The sequence below is a fragment of the Euprymna scolopes genome, chromosome 4 (genome assembly GCF_053919585.1).
Source record: "Euprymna scolopes isolate OS-2025 chromosome 4, ASM5391958v1, whole genome shotgun sequence".
NCBI lineage: Eukaryota > Metazoa > Mollusca > Cephalopoda > Sepiida > Sepiolidae > Euprymna > Euprymna scolopes.
In genome coordinates this window covers 35,360,520-35,377,618 of record NC_136485.1, presented here as the reverse complement: position 1 = coordinate 35,377,618, position 17,099 = coordinate 35,360,520, and the positions used below count along the sequence as shown (strand labels likewise).

At 37.9% G+C, this 17,099-nt stretch overlaps 1 protein-coding gene across 1 annotated transcript in view; it reads left to right on the top strand.

Moving 5' to 3' along the window:
- The first annotated feature begins 3,066 nt into the window (after positions 1-3,066).
- The window catches only part of LOC145267033 (tripartite motif-containing protein 2-like), a 569,514-nt gene continuing 555,481 nt past the window's right edge, over positions 3,067-17,099 (top strand). The window contains exon 1 of the mRNA XM_080122976.1: positions 3,067-3,145. The gene's annotated coding sequence lies outside the window, so the exon portion shown is untranslated. The remainder of the gene's footprint in view (positions 3,146-17,099) is intronic.

Below are 17,099 nucleotides of genomic sequence, written 5' to 3'. Positions count from 1 at the left end.
ATATTATAAATTTTATTAATTACATATTAGATATTTTATTATTGCATATTATATATTTATTAATTACATATTATATATTATATTATTGCATATTATAAATTTTATTAATTACCGTCACTGGATTTTTTATCTTCCACCAAACTATCCATTCATGTGTAATCACCTTTTTCTTTACCATATTCCCTCCGCTTAACTTATTTTGTTTTCAAGTAAGATCTTTGGCTTACTTGTTGTTTCATCAAATACTTTTGCATGCAAAATCCGATCCCGCATTTTGCTAATTCCTACCCTCTGATGAGAAGGAGAGTATTTCTTCGAAACTCCGCGGATTAAGGACTATCCATTTATCTAGTGTTGTTACATGATAAGGGCTGTCCCGTTTTCATGTAAGTATAAAAAAAGAGAGATTTAGTTAAAATTAAAATGAAATAGAATAGACAAAATTCGAACCTCGTAATTAAGGTTTAGAAATAGATTACGAGAGAGAATTAGCAAATGGAATGTAAAACAGACCATTGTTAAGCTTAGAGATAAAATAGTTTTAAGAAAAGAATGTGCATTGTCAATTCTGTTATGAAAATTCAATTGAAGAATGCAACTATAAGATAATTTATTAAACATGTTTTTAACATATTGGAAATATAGGTTACTGGGAATATAGGTTAAAATTCCTTTTGTAAACAAAGGAAAAAGTTTTGGACACGCATTTCTAGAACACGTGAAAGAAGACACATGTTTTAACATGTGTATGACGTCATGGAAAATGCGAAGTTCTCGATATAGTTAGAAACTTTAGAGTTAAGCAGAAGAGTCAGAGAGAAACTGGGAGAGTCGGAGAGAGAGTCTGAGGACGACAGACGACAGTCCAGACATGGGATTCGAACGTCTAGAAGCGAGCTGGTCACCTTTGAAACTTAGAATGTGAAACTTGAATTCTTGACTATGAAAACCACGACCGGTCGGGAGAAGAAATAAACCCATCATGTGTTTTTATAAACGTCGTCTTTGTGTTGTAATTCTACCAAAAGGTAAAGTGAAAATTGTCATTATATGTCTTGTATATCATGTGTTTTAAAATGTCTTTACATACACGTCTCGACATCTCATATCTACAATGTGAACACTAAGACTGTCTGAACACTGTTTCCTCACTCTAAGAGCTTCTATTACACTTCTAAGTATGAACATTTTATAAATATGAATCTCATCATAACACGAACATCTCCCTCAACAACATCTCTCTTAATAAGACTCACTTTTAACAAAGAACAATAACAACGAATAATAACAACAAAAACAATAATAATAAGACTATTATATAACAGTGTTTCCTTTTCAGATTAAATATGTTTTTAACTCATTTCAAAGTGTTTTTTAACATATTTTATTAACTGTTTGCTCATATATATATATATATATATATATATATATATATATATATATATATATATATATATATATATATATATATGGTGCCATCAACTAGAATCGAAACCAAAACATACAACTCTTCACCCTCATTCCTTAGCCTCTTAGCCTCTTTTTTTTTTTTTTTTATATTTTATTTTTATTATTATTTATTTCTTCTTTATTTATTATTTATTTTCTATTTATTTATTAATTTATTTATTTATTTTCCATTTAGTGTCGTCTACCAACTCTTGCTGACATTTTTTTAAGTGATGACCTGTACATTTCAGTTGACCTATATTATTTTGCCCTATATATTTTTTTCACGCCTTTAACATTTCCTGCCTGGGTCATTTTGATTTTTGTTTCCCTTTATTTTATATTTTATATTTAACTTCATCATCATTTTTTTTTCTCTCCTTTTTTTCTCTCTCCTCTCTCTCTCTTCCCTGATCTTTCTTATTTATATTTATGTCTCGGAAGTAGAGTGAAAAGCATATCTTATTTTTCTTTTATTAATATTATTGGAATCTTTTCTTTTTTCCTTGTATACATTTTTGGGAATTATTCCATGGATTTCTGCGTTTGGATTATTATGGACCATCTTCTTCTAATTACGGGATTTCCTTGGATCTTACTTGTACAAATGGAAATTCTTTTAACTTTCTTGAAGTTTTACATTTGGATTTTACCGTCACTGGATTTTTTATCTTCCACCAGACTTCCGATCCCGCATTTTGCTAATTCCTACCCTCTGATGAGAAGGAAAGTATTTAAAAAAAAAAAAATGCAAAATTTTAGCTAGATCAGACAACTGGAAGTGGGTCAGGAGCATTACTTATTGCACGCCCCTCATACTTTTTTATTTTACTTCAGTATAAAGTCTCAAGATCAAGAGGCAGCATTCCTAGAGCTAATCACATAGTCTTTCTTGCTTTCATTTCACATATGTAAGTTTTCAAAAAACCAGGAGCCTCTTTCTGGGGCTTATACTTGATTGTCCCTGTGTTAATAAAGAAGAAAAGGACATTGATTTTCTCTCCACAAGTGGTGTGTGTGTATGCTTATGTGTGTGTATATATGCATGTGTGTATATGTGTGTGCATATGTGTGCGTTTCACAATAACTTTTAAGCTTATCTTAACAGAAGTTCATGTAAAATCAGTGTTCAATCATTTCGAAATTATTTGAATTCGAACTCGGTATTTAACAAATACAAGATTCTAAAATGTTGGCTTTTTTTTTTTTTTTTTTTTTTTGCATTTCTTGTGATAATAAAAAAAAACCCAAACAGTTTAAGAATTAGCTCTGTTTTTATGGTTAGAGTAATATTGAGCTTCTATTTTCTTTACAAGTTGAAAATTGAATTAAATTTTAATAGCGTGAGTATTTTCCCCAGTAAATTTGAAATGATTAATATAATTCTATTGTAGTGTATATATATATATATATATATATATATATATATATATATATATATATATATATATATATATATAAATATAAATGTATAGATATAAAATATAAATTTATTTACTCGTTGTTATAACTTTTTTGATTATGATGATGATGCCTTTGTTTATAAATATTTGTTTTAATACTTAAACATCCACAAGTTTGGAATAACCTTGTTTTTTTTTCCCTACTTCAGATCGGTGGTGGACTGAAATAGATGCACATTTAAAGACAAAATGTTTCAAAAAATAGAGTTCAGGAGAAAGTGGCACTTTGCCAGGTAAGTGATAAGTTTTCTGGGTTACCATCTTCTTTGGATATTGGCATATTTTTACCTCGGCTCTGAAGTTAGTTGATAAAACTGTACTGACTATAAATTTAAATTGTATATACGAGTGCTGTTCAATAAGTAATGCCCGTGACCTACTTCTCATTGCAAATGCAAAACAACAAAACTTGGCACAGTCATTAGTATTTCCCTATATTGGAACCATCAAGAGTTATGCATATCTCCTGTAGTTGAATGCAGCTCTTGTAGAATACACTAAGCTAAGCTTCTAACCATGATGTGACTTTGGAAATCAAGGAAACGTTTTTTTTTTTTCAGAAATAAATTCATGGCCGAGAAGAGGTGGAAGTCAGGGGATGTAAAGTTAAAAGAGTGAAGGGTGGAGAAGGATTTCATAGCCACATACCTGTGCTTCTGATCTGGCGATTAGCGATTTTTGATACTTATCAGAGGCATTCTGATACAAACCTATCTCAGAACACTCCCAGGCACATAAAGTATATTTGTGTGAAATTTCATAAAAATCGGTCCAACCGTGACAGAATCCATAGGGAACACACACACACACACACACACACACACACACACACACACACACACACACACACACACACACACACACTCTCTCTCTCTCTCTCTCTCTCTCTCTCTCTCTCACACACACACATACACACACAAAGTGCCTTTTATATATAAGTAGATAGATAGATATTTTTTATTTTATTTTATTGTGGACTGGAGCATTGCCTTTCAAGAAGAGGATACCCTTGTTGATCTTGCCCAAACTCTTGATTTTGATAGCTTCCTTTAGTTTCACCCAAAAGTTCCTATAATTGTGGTGCTCTTTGTCAAGAAATCTGTCATCACTACTCTGTCCTGGTTCCAGCATGACATTGCCAGCAGAGAGCTGCACCCTTGCCTTCTTGGGAGGTAATGAATTCAAATACTTCCACTGCATTGACTGGGCTTTCATCTCTGGATCATAGGTTTCATCCTGTAAAATCAGTCTTGAAAAAATTTGACTAATTTTCTGGGCACGTTTCCAACTTCATCCTCAAGCATTCAATGCATTCTTGCTTCTGGAAAAGTGTCAGCAACCTGGGAATTCATCTGGTAAACACCTTATACATCGGCAAATGATAGCTTCCACAGACATTGTACTAATCTTGACCACTTGGGTTATTTGGTGAATGGTCACACCTTGTGGTGTGGTGTGGAATGGTCACACCTAGTGGTGTGGTGTGTTGCACACAGGGCCTTTGAGCGTGTAGTGTTGTAGCTTAGTGAATGTGTAGAGTGCTTAGCTGCTTGGCTTTCAGGTGCTTTGCTTCTCTTGCTTCCAGCTGTAACCGCCACCTATACTCGCAAGAGTGAAGGGGAGGCAGTTTAGTAAGCCCTGCCCACTGGTGGTTAGAGCGTCTCACTGGTCAAGACTCGCATGCCACCTCCTCGTGGTACATCACGGTTTAACTGGGTACCTTGCGGCCCCAGGCTAAGTGTATGTGGGATCTCGGAGTAGTCTGGAGCCCCAGAGGTGTTGAGTGCATGGCCCTCCGGCGTGAGGACACGCCCTGGCTTACACCAATCCAGACCCCAGCTATGTGGTCAAATAGCAAAATGTCATCTCGGCAGCAGGAGTTGGCAGTCATGGTATGAGCGCAGCTGATATATTTTTCAACCACCGGTCTCCCATGGCGGATCACTGAGCGGATGAATCAAGAACGATCAACGGTCAGGGATCAACACCCAGTTAGCGGGTACTGCGGGGCAACCTACCACTGCTCCAGCTGTCGCACTCCTGTGCTCCGCTGGGGTCCGCAATGTTGGGTCCAGAGGTGGATGTTCTGTTCTGGGCATGCACTCATCCACTACTTCCCTGCCCCGGCGCTTGACGTTTCAGGCAACTACTATGGATATGTCAAGAATAAATTCTCAGCGACTGGCAATTCGGGAGCCCCCTGCAGTCGGGGGTGCTGTCGTTGCTCGGCAGGGCCCGCGTTCTAGGCAGGCGCGCCCCGGTCGACATCCTGCTACTGCCTCCCCACTACACCTGGCCTGCTGGAATGTCCGCTCCCTTGGGGTGACTTCCTCTCTTGACAGTTTTCATCCTCGGAAGTCTGCTGTTATCGACCTGGAATTACTCCGGTTGGGGGTGGATGTCTCAGCACTAGGCGAGACATGGCTCACTGGAAATGGCTCCATACGTGAAGCTAACTTCACATTTTACTGGACTGGCTACCCTGACTTGGAGAGACCAAAACATGGAGTGGGTTTTGCCATCTGCAACAAGCTGCTCAGCTTTGTCGAAACTCCCGTCGCCATCTCTCCCAGATTAATGTCACTACAGCTACACACCACCTCTGGTCCAGTGTCCCTATTGTCTGCCTACGCCCCAACCCTCACCTCGCCGGATGACCAGAAAGATGCTTTCTATCTCCAGCTGAGTGAGACCCTCTCCAAAATCGACCGCGGTCACCGCATAATCATCCTGGGTGATCTCAACGCTCGAGTAGGCAGTAACACCAATGCCTGGCCTGATGTTCTGGGTCCTCACGGAGTGGGCTCTATGAATGAAAATGGACAGCGTCTTCTGGAACTCTGTGCTACACACAGGCTGTGCATCCCATCAACCTTCTTTAAGGGCTCACCGTGGTCGAAGATGACATGGCAACACCCACGCTCTAAGCGCTGGCACCAGCTGGACCATGTGATCACTCAAAAGAAGCACCTCCAGGATATCATCCACTGCAGGACAATGCACTCTGCGGACTGTGACACAGACCACTCACTTGTGCGCTGTAAGCTTAAACTAAAGCCAAAGAAAATCCACCTGTCTTGCTCAAAACCACTTTCAACGCTCAATGTTCTTGCTACTAAGTCCAAGGAGAAATGCCAACATTTTCAAGCTTCAATACAATCCACCTTTGGCCAGTCTGCACCCCCTCAGGATGCTGCCTCTGCCTGGCTGCGGATTCGTGACACTGTTGGAGTTTGCGCACTCTCCAGTTTTGGTAGACGTACAGTAAAGCAGCCGGACTGGTTCAGACACCACGCGGACACACTCCATCAAGCACTAGCAGAAAAGCGAGCGGCAAGACTGGCTGTGATGCAGGACCCCTCTCCTCAAGCTACTAGCCTCTGGAAGCAGAGCCGCTCAAAAGTGCAGCGCCTAACTCGAGAGGCTAAACACAACTATTGGAGTGACATCTCCAAGCGTGCTGAAGACTGCTCTGCCACCGGCAACACCGGTGGCATGTACCAAGCTCTGAAAGAGGCTCTAGGTCCTCCTGTGAAGAAATCATCTCCTTTGCGATCTCTGACCGGAGAACTACTCACCAATCCTGATGATCAGCTTGATCGTTGGGTGGAGCACTACAGCTCACTGTATGCTCAACCTGTAGCAGCTAGTGAGGCTGCTATAATAGCTGCTGTTCCCCAACTACCAGTCCTCCATGAGCTAGATTACGACATCACCATCGATGAAGTACACAAGACCATCAAGCTACTGAGGAACAACAAAGCCCCCGGCGTGGATGGGCTACCTTCAGAAATCTTCAGATGCGGTGGTGACTCACTAACTGAGGAACTCCATCATCTCTTCTCAATCTGCTGGAATGAAGGTACTATTCCCGATGAACTTCGTAACGCCAACATAGTTACCCTGTATAAGAACAAAGGGTTTCGCTGCGACTGCAACAACTACCGTGGCATATCTCTACTTTCCCAGCCTGGAAAGATCTATGCCCGCTTAGTCCTGCCACGTCTCCAGATTATTGCCAACAGAATTCTTCCTGAGAGTCAATGTGGCTTTCGACCTGGCCGCTCTACCACTGACATGATCTTTTCTGTTCGTCAGATCCAGGAGAAATGCATTGAGCAAGGCCGTCCTCTCTATGCAGTTTTCGTTGACTTGACGAAGGCCTTTGATTATGTTAGCAGATCAGGGCTATTTCTAGTCCTCCGTCTACTGGGCTGCCCTCCCAAACTCCTGAAAACCATACAAGAATTTCACGATCAGATGAAGGCTACAGTACAGTTTGAGGGCTCTCGTTCTAAAGAGTTCCCCATCTCTTGTGGTGTCAAGCAAGGCTGCGTGTTAGCTCCTACTCTGTTCGGAATATATTTCTCAGCTGTTCTGCGCCGAGCCTTCCCAAACCCAACTGGAGTGCTCCTTCACACTCGCAGTACTGGAGGCCTATTCAACCTGGCCAGGCTACGCTCAAAAACTATGGTTAACCGCGTACAGATCCGTGAACTCCTGTACGCTGATGATGCTGCCTTCATCGCCAACTCGGAGGTTGAGCTTCAGGCAATGTGCTCCTCCTTTGCTTCTGCCTGCGAGGAGTTTGGTCTCAAAATCAGCCTAGGCAAGACGGTGGTCTTTGCCCAGCCTGCTGGGCTTTCACCCATAATAACCGTAAACAATCATGTACTGTCAAACGTCACCAAGTTCACTTACTTGGGTTCTACAGTTGATAACACCAACAGTCTTGATTGTGAACTGGACTCCCGCATTGGAAAGGCATCAACAACTTTCGGCAGGCTTAGTGAGAGAGTCTGGAAGAACAAGTCCCTCTCGCTACACCTAAAGATCAAGGTTTACGAGGCCTGCATCCTCAGCACTCTCCTGTATGGCAGTGAGACTTGGTGCACCTACCGCCGACACGAACACCGTCTGAACGCCTTCCACTTCCGATGCCTGCGCACAATTCTTGGATTCACATGGAAGGATCATGTACCAAACACAGCTATCCTCTCCACGACCAAGAGTACTGACATGTACACAGTGCTGCGCATCCGTCGCTTACGTTGGGCTGGCCACACCTGCCGCATGGACGACAGCCGGCTACCAAAAGCACTTCTCTTTGGAGAGATAGCTGATGCCCCTCGCTGTGCTGGCAGGCCACGCCTCCGCTACAAGGATGTCCTGAAACGTGACCTCCAGGTCTTCGGCATCCCTCACAACACTTGGGAAACCTCTGCCGGCAACCGAGCAAAGTGGCAAGCTGCTATAAGATCTGGTGCCAAAAGATCCTGCCAGCAATACACAGACTTCCTGAACTGTAGAAGACTGAGGCGCCTTGCCAATCGTCGTCCTCGACGTTAAGGGCCTATAAAAAAAAAAAAAGGTCACACCTTGATCTTCCAAAGTGGTAGCTTCAACTTGACTGACAAATATCTCATAAATGGCAGAAGGGGGCCGACCACATCTGCGAGATGTTTATACATATATTTTCGACCATGTTTGATTTCACGATGGTAAAGTTTTACAACGTCATATAATGGAACATCATTACCATTTGTGTCTTGAATATCATCAAAAATCTCCTGTAGCATCCTTTCAAATACAAAAACCGGATCACTGCATGACACTCAACAGACTCCATTTCATACCTGACTTAATTCAAACACCTGCAAATCAAAAACCACAAATGGTTCAAAGCTGTAATTTGCCACACAACTCATAGATATAAATTAAACAACTGGACATAGGTCAGGGGCATTGCTTATTGAACGCTCCTTTGAAATAATAATAAAATTTTCTATTTTCCAATTAATATTTGACTGCTTATATGTACATTGGAATTATTAAATTAGTATATTTATCAATTATATTTTGACATAAATATATAAGAAATGCGAATAATATTTATATCCTCACTGTAGAGCTCTGATTTGTGCCTATTGTGATTTGTTTAAAAAAACAGGTAAGTTTTATCAATCCATGTACATACTTCCAATCCATGTACATACTCGAGAACAATGCTTTGCGTCAGGGTCGATTGTTTTGTTGATATCACATGTGTGGTTTAGCAGTTTATATTGAAGTATTTGCTGAGTAAGAATATGATGTTGAAATTAACAATCTGTTAAAAGTGATCTCCCTTGACCGTGTAAAATACTGTTACTTCCTTTTGACTGCATTTTTTTACTTAATCATTATGACATAACTTCCTCTTTTATTGGTATTAGGTTGGTGCAAAAACAATATCATTTTTCTCACATATGTTACTTTTATATATGATTTCTGAATTCATTGATTGATATATATATATATATATATATATATATATATATATATATATAGCCATGTTATATATCACTTTGAAACACATTTTTTTCTCTATCGAATCGTGTTATTCGTTACCCTTCTCAATCTCTTTATTCATTTGTTGCAGGCTTTTCGACAGCATGAACAAAATTCAAATCTGTATGATTTTCTTGTTTCAGTCCAAACTAGGCTGAAAAGCTGCCAAGACAGCTCGTGATATCAATGATGTGTTTGGGTCAGGAACCACAATTCATAATTCTTCAATAAATCCTGGAGTACAACGTTTTGCCATTTTATAAGGTCAAAAAACATGCCATATTCAATCAATGAAGTCCGGCGCATAACTTGTGAATGTCCTACTTGTGCCAAAATAAAACCCAATCCCTTAATTCCCCTAATCATATACTTATCCGTTCTACTGCCTCGTTTCAATGTCTTTCTGCTGATTACAAAGGACCACTTCCGGAATCCTTGTCCCGGTTGCCGTTACTTATTGTTATCAACAAATATAGTCAATTTCCTTTCGCTTTCCTTTATCGTGATTGCTCTTCTCAAACCGCGATATAGTGCCTGGTGACTATTTTCTATATCTTCAGATTTCCCTCATTTATCCATTCCGATCAGGGAACTTTGTTTATGTCGGGAGAATTCAAGTAATTTTTGGCTACGACTTAGGATTGGATCCAGTAACACTATTGCTTATAACCCACGAGGTAACAACCAATGTGAGCGCTATAATGGAATTATATGGAACACTATCTTATGAGCTTTGGAATTTCAACGCTTACCCATTATGCTTGGCAAGACGTTCTACCGGATGTTTACATGCTATTTGCTTTCTACTATGTACAACCACTAATGCCACCCATTGCGAACGCATATTCAATTTTGAAAGACACTCTTCCACTGACACTACATTGCCTGTTTGGCTCTGTGAATCTGGAAAAGTGTTATTAAAACGATTTGGTAGCAGGAATTAGTATGACCTTATTATTGAGGTAGTGGAACTCCTCGATGACAACCCTATACATGCGAGAATTCGATATCGTGATGGTCGGGAGGATTCGGGTAGCATTGGGACATTTGGCCTGTTTTCCACGATTTCAGGATCCTGGTAAAAATTCATACCCAGATTGACCCTCAAGATTGTGCTGAGAACGTGGACCTAGATTGACTTCAAGATTCTGCTGAGAACATGGACCTAGATCGACTTCAAGATTCTGCTGAGAACGTGGACCTAGATTGACCTCAGGATTCTGCTAGGGACATAGACCCCTAAAATCTGCCATCTTCGCCTAGTGCAAGTCTCAAGATTCATATTTCCTCAAAGTCTGAGACTTCTGACTCTTCTGGTGGTGAGCTGCCTCTCTGCCAGTCTAGCAAGACTCTTAAACCAGTTCAGCGGCTCTTTATTTGCATATCTCCTCTCACGTGATCTTTATTTCTCTTTATTTGCATATCTCCTCTCACGTGATCTTGCCGTTTTCTTTTTCTTTATTTTCTTATTTGAATACTTTTTTTATTTTTATTTTATTAACATGCATTCCTGGCCACTTGCCGCATTTATCGTAAAATTCAGTAGAATAAAGCCTTGGAAAAAGGTCTTCCTGCTTGCGTCTTCATTACATTACATACTTAAAATTGAATTTTACTTTGTCCATTATGCCACGTATCCCTGCAGACTAAAATAAAAAGGGGTTCTGTCTGAAATTCCAGGCAGATTTCCGAGTTTAACGGAAAGAAAGTTGGGGGTTACATCAGCTGAAACGATATGAAAATAACACACAAGATGAGAACAGCATTTCAAATAATCAAAATAATACATCAAGTGATGATATTCTAAATTAATTTTCATAATTCACTGATAGAAAAATGTATAGGTCTCTTCTTGGCATAGTGCTTTTTCATATAATAACCTAAAATGGCAGTATATGCCAAAAAACAAACCAAATCACATCCTGATAATAATGTGCTGTGCAAGCTTGTTTCTATGATCTACCCTGGTATTTGTTCTTTATTCCTTTCTTTTTTTTTACCATTTTGATTCCTTTTTTTTACCATTTTTTATACCTTTCTTTTTTTATACCATTTTCTTTATTCTTTTCTTCTTTCATTAGCATTTTTTATCCCTTCTTTCTTTTTTACCATTTTCTTTATTCCTTTATTTCTTTACCATTTTACCATTTTTTTTAATTCCCTTTTTACCATTTTTATTCCCTTTTTCTCTTCTTTACCATTTTCTTTATTCTTTCCTTTTCTTTACCGTTTCCTTTATTCCTTCTTGTCCTTTACCATTTCCTTTCTTCTTTCTTTACTATTCTCTTTCTTCTTTCTTTATTTCTGTTATATCCTTCCTTTAAATAAGAATACAGCAAGAAACACGGGGTTATGGGTGAAAGACAAAGGGGTTTATTTACAAGGGAATACAGGTGAACTAAGAGTTACTCGACATATTTTCTTATTCTCTTCCTGTCTTTTTTCCTTTCTGCCTCAGTCACGTGAGAGGGGTCAATCTATCCATAGTTCATTTCATCTATGAAGGGATGTTAGGTTATTCCATTACTTCAATTTCATTACCTTTTTTTTTTTTCTTTTTTCCTTCCTTCTTTCGTTATTTATTTGTCTAATAAAGTTGTTTTGCACTAGTTTCCAATATCTAATAACCCTGACCACACTTTTTAAAGTTGGACAAGGCAGACTTTTGTTAATATTACAAAGTGCTTCTCTCTCTCTCTCTCTCTCTCTCTCTCTCTCTCTCTCTCTCTCTCTCTCTCCGTTATTGCCCTATTACAAATGGAGGTTAGATCGAACTGCATCCATGCTTATAATCAGTTACAACTAATGATATGTTATATATAATGCAATTTCTTTCCCATAAGTGAGATTAAGATTTATTTTCCTATTTACTATCACCTTGTTTCGCGAGGTCTGTTCAGTTTTTAAGTGCATTCACTTCTCCATTCCAATTATAGGCTTTGACTTATCGCATAGTTTTTATACTTACTACGTAATAATCTCTAAGAAGGTGTTTCTGCTTTATGATGTTTGACTTTAAACAGGCGTTTTCTTTTCTTTTCTTTTCTTTTCTTTTCTGCTGATCTTGCGTTTTATCTTTGCATTTCTATTTACGGCTGAAGGTTGTTTGTCGCAGATTTTCATTGGAGAGAACTTATTTTTTGTCAATGTCTGCTAGTTTCTTGCTGTTCTGATTTTTCTTAAAATCGGTTCGTTTATCACAGAATTTGCATGCATTTGCATAACAGTGAATGCAGAAAATTGTTTTTGACTTGAAACAAAGTGTAGTACCTGTTATGTTGTTACACTTAATCTTTTTGGTCTTTATTCAGGCTAAAACAATTAAAAAATTTTTTTACCTGTATCGAATTTAAATTTTCCGCAAGTAAGTAGCTTCCCGGATATTAAGCAATGTCATTTCTTATGTTATTGCTGGTGGCCATCTTAGTATGTGCGTTTGTGCATAGTTTCTCGGGGTTACTTTTGCGCGCTTGTGCATATCAAGCTGGCTACACGCGATAACATAAGAAATGATATTGCTAAATATCCGAAAAACTACTTATTTGCAGAAAATTTGAATGCAATATTCGTTTTCAGCATACCTTAAAACCTATAGAAGTAATCATTTTAAATGTTAAGGTGGAAACAAGGTAAATTATTACCGTTTTATTTCTTTGTTTACATAATTGAATTTTCAGTAAAACAACAGAATAGAAATGACAAAAATTACCCTCAGCTGGTGAATATATAGTTGTTGCTTATCAAGATTCCTGGTATCCTAGTACTGTGAAAGTTACAGCGAGGATTCATGTAGAGTACGATTTATGGTTGTATCTCAGAAAATAGGGGTATATTTTGGGCTAGATGTTCCTGTGATTCGTGATAATCTACCGATGCATTTTGAAGGTGCTGACAATGGTCCTGTTGTCATAACTTGGATCGGTAGATAATATGTTGTACAGTGGTGCATCTCTGATCTCACTTGTTGAATATTGTGTCATTTTCAGACATGATAGAAGGCTCCTATTACTCTTGGGATTTGTACACAACTGGCCAACTAGTTGATGGTCTGCAACAAAAGAAAATCGGTTTTCATCAAACAGGAATGTAATCATGTCGTCTTTTCTAGGACGACAATTTTATTGTCCCACCTTGTAGTTATTTTCATAAAACAATCACTGATATCTTCAAGAAAAATATGATTTTTCTACTCAAAAATGTGTAGCCCATTTTATTTTCACCAGAATAAACAGCTATCGTCTGCGTGTATGTGTTTTTTAGAGGGGAGTCAGTAGATGTAGACCAGTTAAGGTAGCAGGTCCAGTTCTGAAGGAGAAGGTCAAGGAAAAAATGAGAAGAAGTAATAAGAATGAACATGAAAGAAAGAGGGATAAATAAAGACCTGGCCAGAGATATGTTATTTGGGAAGTTAAACCAAATTCGGTGATGATCTAATGTCAGAAAATAAAATTGAATGGATGATTATTTTTTACATTTGTGATAACATGTGTGCTACCCCCGCCCTTCGATAACATTGCCAACCACAATGATGTTTCCATAGTCATCTTCTCCTTTATCTTCTCTTCAGGCCGTGTTGTTGTCTCTCACATTGGCGACTGCCAAGGAGGGTATGCATGAGTACACAAGTATTAAAAAAAGAATGAAACATAAAAAAAAAACACAAACTCCTACACATTCTGAAAATATCAGTTGCACTGTGTGTGTGTATTTGTGTGTGTGTATGTGTGTGCTTGTGTGTGTATGTGTGTATGTTTTTGTGTATATATGTGTGTATGTGTGTGTTTATATGTGTGTGTATGTGTGTGTGCGTGTGACACCATCGACCCCTCTATACACTAAGGCCCACATCTACGTTCTATCTCAATCTGGTCCAATTCACAAACTGTGTTCGACTATGTCCAACTCACAACTATCGTTAACCACCACAAACTCAAGACTGTCTGCAAACCATTCCCAAAAATTGCAAACCATCACAAAACATACTCTAAAATTAACTCTAAAATATCTTGACCGATGTCCTATTTCAGCTTCCTTTTGTGTACGTTGATAAACAACTTCCTCCTCATTGTTCTGCTGATAAACTTATTTCCTCTTTTTTGTTATATTTTTTTCTCTTGTTACTTCCTAACACTTAAGGGGGGACGTCGATAGCATCACACATTTATAAATTAATATTTACTTGCATGAACATGGGACTCAGTTGTTTCTTCAACAGCAATTCAAATATTTTCACAGAACCGGTTTTAACATTTCTATTGAGAAATTGTGGAGGCGTGTGATAAATTTGAGCAAATACTCTTTATAACAAATACAACATCTCGACAACATGGTTTTATGTTTACTTATTATTTTTTCCGAATTCTTTGAATAGTTTTTTTTATAAAATAAAATATGCATCAAGTGCGCTTGAAAGCCAAATCACAATGTAATATTAGGAAAATAAACAAATATTTTACTTGTTTGAAATTTATAACATAAATATGTTTCGGAGCTACACTCCATCTTCAGTATTGATTTAATTTGAATAAAATAAAATATGCGCTTGATGTGTATTTTATTTTATTCAAATTAAATCAACGTTTCTACATGGAACTCACACCCTTGAAGTTTTTTTTTATATATATTTTATTGAAATCAATATTTTTTTATGGCAGAGGCAAAAGAGTGGCCTTATCTTTATCTGTCTATTTATCTTTATCTATCTTTCCCTCTACTCCTTTCCACTCTCCCTCTCCCTCTACCTCATCACCTTTTCATCCTCCTCTAAGCCAATTCTTCGTTAGTTGTACACATGCACCTTTCATTCATATAATAAATTACTTGAGGTATGAGTCAGCATTTTCTTTCCAAATTAGTACATCATGAAAATGGATGAAAAACCAACCACCTCGGCAAAACCTGACCCTAACTGCTTTTTAAATTGAAGATATTATTTATTCAGGGCAGCGCCGATCTAGAATATACCAAATTTGTGGCTGTTTGTTTTATAGTTTTTTTACTTTTAACTGGACATACAAAAATACATACATACACAAATACAACTGCCCTGAGATTGCATGCACCATGTGAAACCAACAGAAGAAATGAAGTTGCATTTAACCACACCTGTCGGGCCGGTTGTTAAGAACGGACTCCTGACTGGTACTTTTTAATCCAGTCTCTAACCAACTGAAACAGCAAGGAGACTAATCCCCAACTATATTCAATAGGGGTATGCTTTCTCAAAGTCGGGAGATTCTATTTATAAACACTACTGATAAAAGTTAAATCTCTTCACATTCCAGCACAGAATTTTTTTCGTGTCAGCACGAAAAGGATCTTTAGTTCTTTGGCTGTAAAATTAAAAAGTCCACAACCTGTACAGAAGAGCTGCCCATCGAGAATTCTTCATCTCTAGAACTTGTATAGAATAACTACCCATTGGAAACTCTTCTGAAATTAAACATGGCTTCCAATTCAAGAGGTTATGGACCCGGCAGAAGATGGATCAGAATCAAAATTCAAATTGTGGCAGGCAGAATTTTTAGGATATTTACGAATCCAGAAGCTACACAAGGTAATTCAGATGCAACCTGAAAAGAGAAACGACCCTAGGTTTATTTAAAAGAATGCAACTGTCTTTGGATAATTATTACAGTGCTTAGATGATAGAAGTCTATCTCTGGTAGTGCGAGAAGCCTTGGACAATGGCTGTAAAGCATTGAACATATTAAGAGAGCATTATTTATCGAAAGAAAAGCCCAAAATTATCTCTTTATATACTGAATTAACATCTCTAAAATATACGGTAGCCGAGACGATTACAGATTATAGTATACGGGCCGAAACAAGAGCAAATTCATTAAAAATGTCTGGCAAAGTTATTAGCGACAGTCTGTTAATCTCCATGGTCCTTAAAGGGTTGCTGAGTGATTGTAAGCCGTTTACCACTGCAATAACTCAAAAAGAAAATCCCATGACTTTTAGTCAATTCAAGGTAGCAATTCTGAGTTACGAGGAAACTGAGAAAATGATCACAGGATAAACAAATCTACAAATATCATAAAAGTTAAAAATGCCCACTTAAAAGCACAAAAATTAAATTATACCTTTATCTCGAATAAAAATACCAACTTTACCAAAAATAATTTTTCTACAATTGTAAGCGATCCAGTCACAAGAGTTTCCAATGTAGATACAACAATTTTAAGGGGACTCCATTAAAAATGTGGAGAGCTCCGTTAATGAACATACCTTTTTATTTTCATGTACGTTTGATGCTTCAACAAACGATAACAACTTTCTTGTCGATTGTGGGGCAATGGCGCATGTGATTACGAAGGAATTGGATTTTATTAATTATGATCCCAACTTCAACCCTCAGGGTCACTTTGTAGAGCTGGCCAACGGCAGTCAAGTAAACGATATCGTTTTGAAGAGAGGCGACGCTTAAATCTCGATAAGAAACAATAAAAGTGAACTTTGTTTCTGTATTCTAGAAAATGCTCTAACTAATTCCGAAATTTAAGCAAAATATATTTTCTGTACAAGCCGCCACTAAACAAGGCGCGGATATAAACTTTAGCCCCAATAAATCAAAACTAGTATACCCTAATGGGACTGTATTCAATATTAAAGAAAATGGAAAAGTATATTATTTAAAAAGCGTAGTCCCATCAAAAACTGCCTGCCATGATTTACAAACATGGCATAAAATTCTTGGGCACTGCAATATTCCAGATATCAAAAAGTTGCCAAATTTAGTTGATGGAATAAAAATAAAAACTTCAAAAAACTTGATAAACTGTGACGTTTATACACAAGGTAAAATGGCAAAGTACCAGACAAGAAAGCCACGAAAATCCTATCATTGGTACA